We start from the raw sequence: 6,000 nt of genomic DNA on the forward strand, positions 1-6,000 counted from the left end.
GGCCTCCTTCACCTCCCCGCCCCCACCCCCAGCGCCGCTGACTGCGCACGGGCGGGCGGGGCGCTCGCCCTTTGACCCCAGCCAGGGGCCGCCCTCCCCCACAACCCCTTTCAGCTGCTCCCCCCACCCTGTGGCCGGGCGGCCGCCTGTTCCCCCGGGCCAGGGCTGGGGCACAGCGCACGGGGGAGGGGAGCGAGTGTATGGGGCGTCTCTCTCTCTCGGGATGTGTCCCATGGGTGGGGTGGGGTGGCGTGGTTTGTGGGGCGCTGAAGAAATCAGTCCCCTCCATCTCCTCCCTCTGGAAAACCCCCGAGCCCTTGGAGAACTGCCGGCACCGCTTCGTGGGGGCCGGGACCCTCCTCTGTGTCCTCCTGTGGCCCAGTCCAAGGGGCCTGGGCCTGGCCGGGGCTGCATTGCCCCCCAACCACCCTGGCGTGTGGACTCGCTAACAATCGGCGATTAGATATTGGATTCCAGCGTCATTGAGGTCATTTCACTAATGAGTGCACCGGAAAGAGTTTCCTAATCCATCTGTGAAGGTGGCAACTGAAAGAGAATTTGAAAGCTGACAGAATAGGCGAGGAAAGGCATAGGAGATTTCCACACCCAGTAGGGAAGCCTTTCCCGAAATGGAAGAAAGAAAGGAGCAAACAGAGACACACCGGTAGCCCGCCCGGATCAGAGTCTGCCCCTGAGAGAAAGCACCCTGACCAGGTTCACCCGTGGGTGGGTGGCGAGCTAGCGGCATTCAGAAGAGCGAGGCCCGCAGTCTGTGCAGAAGACACCTGCACTCGGGTGTGTGTGGCGGCACAATTCCCAAGCAGCTCCAGATGTTAAACCAAGGAGAAGCCAGGGAGTTCCCAACGCCCCAGGTGTCCTCAGCCCACGACTGGCTGCTGTGGGAATGCGAAGCCCGGCTCCTTGTCTCAGAGCGGGGCAACCAGGAGGTGTGATGTCCACCCCGGGGTTCCTAGGAGGATCAGGCTGAAGCTGGGACTTGGCCTGAAAGTGTCCCCTCGCATGGCCACCCCCTTCCCCTTCCTGCTCCTCTACTCCTGGTGCCCCTCCATCCAGGGGCCAGACCTTAAAGAGTCACCCGCAAGAGAATCCTGGTCCCAAAGGAGCCTTCTGGGGGACCCGTGCTGAGAGAGGTTGTGGGCATGGCCCGCTGGGGCTCTGCCCGACCCAGGGCTGAGAGATGCAACCTCCCAGCTCTGGGTCCCTGCAGGAAGTGTTGGCAAGCACAGGGCCAGTCCTCCAAAGGCCCAGGTGCAGGGAGCCCAGGCCAAGCAGCCCGTGGAAGAAGCCACATGCTGTGCCACCCCGGGGAACACGACTGCAGGCCACGGCCCTTCCCGCCTCCTCCTCCTCCTCCTCCTCCTCCTCCTCCTCCTCCTCCCACCCTGCCCCCGCCCCCGCCCCCACATGGCGCAGGGCCCAGAGACACCTCAGACACTTGCTACCCAAAGTGCAAAGGGCATCAGTTGCTCCTCCAAACCCCCCCCCCAGCCCAGCAGACCGCGTTGTCCAGCCAGCCCCCGGGCCTCCCTGGGGTGCCCAGCACAAAAGTGCAGACACCCACCGGACCCTCAATCTCAGTTTTCGGATGTTTTTGCCACTCTAAGGACCCGCAGGCCAGCTGGGCCTTCTGGCAGGACAGAGAGCCCCGGAATCCGACGTGGAGAGCTGGGTGTACGTCCCCATGAGGAGCCGGTCCCCACCTCCGCGGCTCCCCCCTTGCGGGGAGTGGCAGCCGCGGGGCCTCAGAGAAGACACCAGGCTGGGCCCCCGCGGCACAGCGGGAGCACGTCCCCCGCAGGCCACTTAGCGAGGGCGGCAGGCGGACGGTTGGGTTGCGCGAGACGCTGCGGCCACCCTGCTACCGGGTTCCTGGGAGGGCGTCCTGGAAGCAGCGTCCACACCAAGCCCTTGGAAGGCCCAGGCGACGGAGGAGCCCCGTCAGGCAGGGGCCGAGGACGGTGACAGGTGACAGGTGACAGGCCGGGCGGGAAGGAGTCAGTCAGGCAGGGGCCGAGGAGGAGACGGGCTGGGTAAGGGTTAGGGTTAGAGTCAGGGCACAAGTCACAATCGCAAAGACCTGGAAGTGACCCGAGTGCCCATCGACCCACGAGTGCGTCAATAAAATGTGGCGCGTGGACACCACGGAGTGCTATTCGGCTGTGAGGAACAGCGGTGAGAGGGCACCTCTCGTGGTTCTCCTGGCCAGAGCTGGAACCCGTTCCAGTAAGCCAGGTATCCCAAGAATGGACACACGAGCACCACGTGCTCGCGCTCACCGGCAAATGGGTACGAACCGATGGACACCTAAGTGGACACAGAGGAATCACCTTCATCGGGTGGGTGTCGGGCGGGCGTGGGGAGGGGATGGGCATACACATCCCTTAGGAACGGGGTGGGTGCGCACCCACTGGGGGATGGGCGCACTTGAAGCTCTGACCCGAGAGGGGTGGCGGGGAGAGGGCGATGTACCCGACCTTAACATTGGTGCCCCCACAATACGCTGGAACAACATGAGAGGTAAATGAATAAGAACACAGGGGGTAGGGGGGCACGGGCAACACATGTCACCTTAATACTTGGACTCCCATCATCTGCTTGAAAAGAGAGAGAAAAGAAAATGCAATACTAGAGATAAGAGACACTTTTTAAAAATAATGAATCCGAAGAGAAAAGTCAAAGGAGGCCTGTGGAGCAGGTCTGGGTGTGACTCCGGATCCCCCAACATCAGGTGCCACCACCAAAGATTCCTGCGTGTAGCCCATAAACCCCAAAAGCAACGGGACGAGTTCTGGTCACATACTCCCTCAAAATGACATCCTGGCCTTCTTCTGCAACTCCCTCCCCTCTCAGACTCTCAAGGTTTCCTCCAGCGTGTCGGTTCCCACAGAGCAGACCTTTGGTCTGAGACCTGACAGTCCAGAAGCCACGCATGCTGCCGCGTGGCGGCGGTGTCGCGGCTCGGGACAAGAGGAGGCCCCACAGTGCGGGCTGGGGCGCCAGGCACCGCGGCGGGCGCTGAGGGTGGGGGTCACCCCCACCCGGGGCCGCCCCCGCACTCCCAGAAACGCGACAGAACCAGAGGCAAAAAAAAAAAAAGAAGAAGAAGAAGAAGCCTACGGCACCCGGTATTCCCCGGCGGTCTCCCATCCAAGTTCTAACCAGGCCCGACCCTGCTTAGCTTCCGAGATCGGGCGCGTTCGGGGTGGTGTGGCCGTGGACGGCGGAGGGCGCCCCTGCCCCGCTCAAGAAGCGGAGCCTCTCTGCGCTTCCCCGCCGCCTCCTCCCGCCCCAGGCCCCGCGCCGGCGCTGACCCGCGCCGGGCCGGGCCTGTTGAGTTCGCCGGCCGGGTCCGGCGGGCTCCCAGGGACGGGGGTGACAGGCGGGGCGGGCAGGGAGCGGCGGGCCGGGGTTGGGGGCTGTCTCTCTATACACACACACTCACACTCAGTCTCTCACTCACACTCACACAAGATGCGCCTCCACGGCTGGACCCGCCAAGGTGGAGACCTTCCAGCCCCCCTCCTCTCCTCGCCTGGCCTCCTTCACCTCCCCGCCCCCACCCCCAGCGCCGCTGACTGCGCACGGGCGGGCGGGGCGCTCGCCCTTTGACCCCAGCCAGGGGCCGCCCTCCCCCACAACCCCTTTCAGCTGCTCCCCCCACCCTGTGGCCGGGCGGCCGCCTGTTCCCCCGGGCCAGGGCTGGGGCACAGCGCACGGGGGAGGGGAGCGAGTGTATGGGGCGTCTCTCTCTCTCTCTCTCTCTCTCTCTCTCTCTCTCTCTCTCTCTCTCGGGATGTGTCCCATGGGTGGGGTGGGGTGGCGTGGTTTGTGGGGCGCTGAAGAAATCAGTCCCCTCCATCTCCTCCCTCTGGAAAACCCCCGAGCCCTTGGAGAACTGCCGGCAACGCTACCGTGGGGGCCGGGACCCTCCTCTGTGTCCTCCTGTGGCCCAGTCCAAGGGGCCTGGGCCTGGCCGGGGCTGCATTGGACCCCAACCACCCTGGCGTGTGGACTCGCTAACAATCGGCGATTAGATATTGGATTCCAGCGTCATTGAGGTCATTTCACTAATGAGTGCACCGGAAAGAGTTTCCTAATCCATCTGTGAGGGTGGCAACTGAAAGAGAATTTGAAAGCTGACAGAATAGGCGAGGAAAGGCATAGGAGATTTCCACACCCAGTAGGGAAGCCTTTCCCGAAATGGAAGAAAGAAAGGAGCAAACAGAGACACACCGGTAGCCCGCCCGGATCAGAGTCTGCCCCTGAGAGAAAGCACCCTGACCAGGTTCACCCGTGGGTGGGTGGCGAGCTAGCGGCATTCAGAAGAGCGAGGCCCGCAGTCTGTGCAGAAGACACCTGCACTCGGGTGTGTGTGGCGGCACAATTCCCAAGCAGCTCCAGATGTTAAACCAAGGAGAAGCCAGGGAGTTCCCAACGCCCCAGGTGTCCTCAGCCCACGACTGGCTGCTGTGGGAATGCGAAGCCCGGCTCCTTGTCTCAGAGCGGGGCAACCAGGAGGTGTGATGTCCACCCCGGGGTTCCTAGGAGGATCAGGCTGAAGCTGGGACTTGGCCTGAAAGTGTCCCCTCGCATGGCCACCCCCTTCCCCTTCCTGCTCCTCTACTCCTGGTGCCCCTCCATCCAGGGGCCAGACCTTAAAGAGTCACCCGCAAGAGAATCCTGGTCCCAAAGGAGCCTTCTGGGGGACCCGTGCTGAGAGAGGTTGTGGGCATGGCCCGCTGGGGCTCTGCCCGACCCAGGGCTGAGAGATGCAACCTCCCAGCTCTGGGTCCCTGCAGGAAGTGTTGGCAAGCACAGGGCCAGTCCTCCAAAGGCCCAGGTGCAGGGAGCCCAGGCCAAGCAGCCCGTGGAAGAAGCCACATGCTGTGCCACCCCGGGGAACACGACTGCAGGCCACGGCCCTTCCCGCCTCCTCCTCCTCCTCCTCCTCCTCCTCCTCCTCCTCCTCCTCCTCCTCCTCCTCCTCCTCCTCCCACCCTGCCCCCGCCCCCGCCCCCACATGGCGCAGGGCCCAGAGACACCTCAGACACTTGCTACCCAAAGTGCAAAGGGCATCAGTTGCTCCTCCAAACCCCCCCCCCAGCCCAGCAGACCGCGTTGTCCAGCCAGCCCCCGGGCCTCCCTGGGGTGCCCAGCACAAAAGTGCAGACACCCACCGGACCCTCAATCTCAGTTTTCGGATGTTTTTGCCACTCTAAGGACCCGCAGGCCAGCTGGGCCTTCTGGCAGGACAGAGAGCCCCGGAATCCGACGTGGAGAGCTGGGTGTACGTCCCCATGAGGAGCCGGTCCCCACCTCCGCGGCTCCCCCCTTGCGGGGAGTGGCAGCCGCGGGGCCTCAGAGAAGACACCAGGCTGGGCCCCCGCGGCACAGCGGGAGCACGTCCCCCGCAGGCCACTTAGCGAGGGCGGCAGGCGGACGGTTGGGTTGCGCGAGACGCTGCGGCCACCCTGCTACCCGGTTCCTGGGAGGGCGTCCGGGAAGCAGCGTCCACACCAAGCCCTTGGAAGGCCCAGGCGACGGAGGAGCCCCGTCAGGCAGGGGCCGAGGACGGTGACAGGTGACAGGTGACAGGCCGGGCGGGAAGGAGTCAGTCAGGCAGGGGCCGAGGAGGAGACGGGCTGGGTAAGGGTTAGGGTTAGAGTCAGGGCACAAGTCACAATCGCAAAGACCTGGAAGTGACCCGAGTGCCCATCGACCCACGAGTGCGTCAATAAAATGTGGCGCGTGGACACCACGGAGTGCTATTCGGCTGTGAGGAACAGCGGTGAGAGGGCACCTCTCGTGGTTCTCCTGGCCAGAGCTGGAACCCGTTCCAGTAAGCCAGGTATCCCAAGAATGGACACACGAGCACCACGTGCTCGCGCTCACCGGCAAATGGGTACGAACCGATGGACACCTAAGTGGACACAGAGGAATCACCTTCATCGGGTGGGTGTCGGGCGGGCGTGGGGAGGG

The 6,000-nt window shown here is 64.0% G+C and overlaps 1 pseudogene; it reads right to left on the reverse strand.

The window, feature by feature from the left end:
- Positions 1 to 3,131: 3,131 nt before the first annotated feature.
- LOC142872715 (uncharacterized) lies at positions 3,132 to 3,240 on the reverse strand (annotated as a pseudogene).
- Positions 3,241 to 6,000: the final 2,760 nt, after the last annotated feature.

This window comes from Microcebus murinus, chromosome 8, assembly GCF_040939455.1.
Source record: "Microcebus murinus isolate Inina chromosome 8, M.murinus_Inina_mat1.0, whole genome shotgun sequence".
NCBI lineage: Eukaryota > Metazoa > Chordata > Mammalia > Primates > Cheirogaleidae > Microcebus > Microcebus murinus.